Raw genomic sequence first — 549 nt, forward strand, 5'->3', positions numbered from 1 at the left:
ATTCTATTCTAGTCTAGCTATTTAATTCAACTCTCCTTTAAGTCATTATTTTAACAAAATCAGTCTTTCTGTGGACCTTGGAAAACGCGATGTTAGGGATGTGTTTTTCTGAGTTGCTGAAGACTTTAAGATGGCCATTAGGGATTTGGCACCCTGTCTATTATTCCGTTGACTGTGGGTCATTATTGCCGGACAACGGCAGAAAGAGAGATCTTGGCGTGCTTCAGTGGAGTGTGCCCGTCCCGTAGATGAAAAGAACAATAGTGAAGGGGGTAAAGGGGAAGGGTCGCGCGCTGTGGAGGAAGGGGTGGGAAACTAAAAGATAATAGTAGTTCTCCTACTGTGAAAACACTTAAAAACTCAGATTTCTTTGCTATTGTTCCACGCTACCATCCTCCAACCTTTACCATCCACTGTCTTTGTTGGGGTATCGGATACCCCATTCTTGTTTTTGCTAGCATATTATGAAAACATTGCACCTGGAATTCAGTAGTAAAAAAACATGTTTCAAACGCATCCCAGTTCATTTAATGCCCTAACCTATATGCA

This window comes from Sinocyclocheilus grahami, unplaced genomic scaffold (genome assembly GCF_001515645.1).
Source record: "Sinocyclocheilus grahami isolate Dianchi unplaced genomic scaffold, SAMN03320097.WGS_v1.1 scaffold3453.1, whole genome shotgun sequence".
Classification (NCBI taxonomy): Eukaryota; Metazoa; Chordata; class Actinopteri; order Cypriniformes; family Cyprinidae; genus Sinocyclocheilus; species Sinocyclocheilus grahami.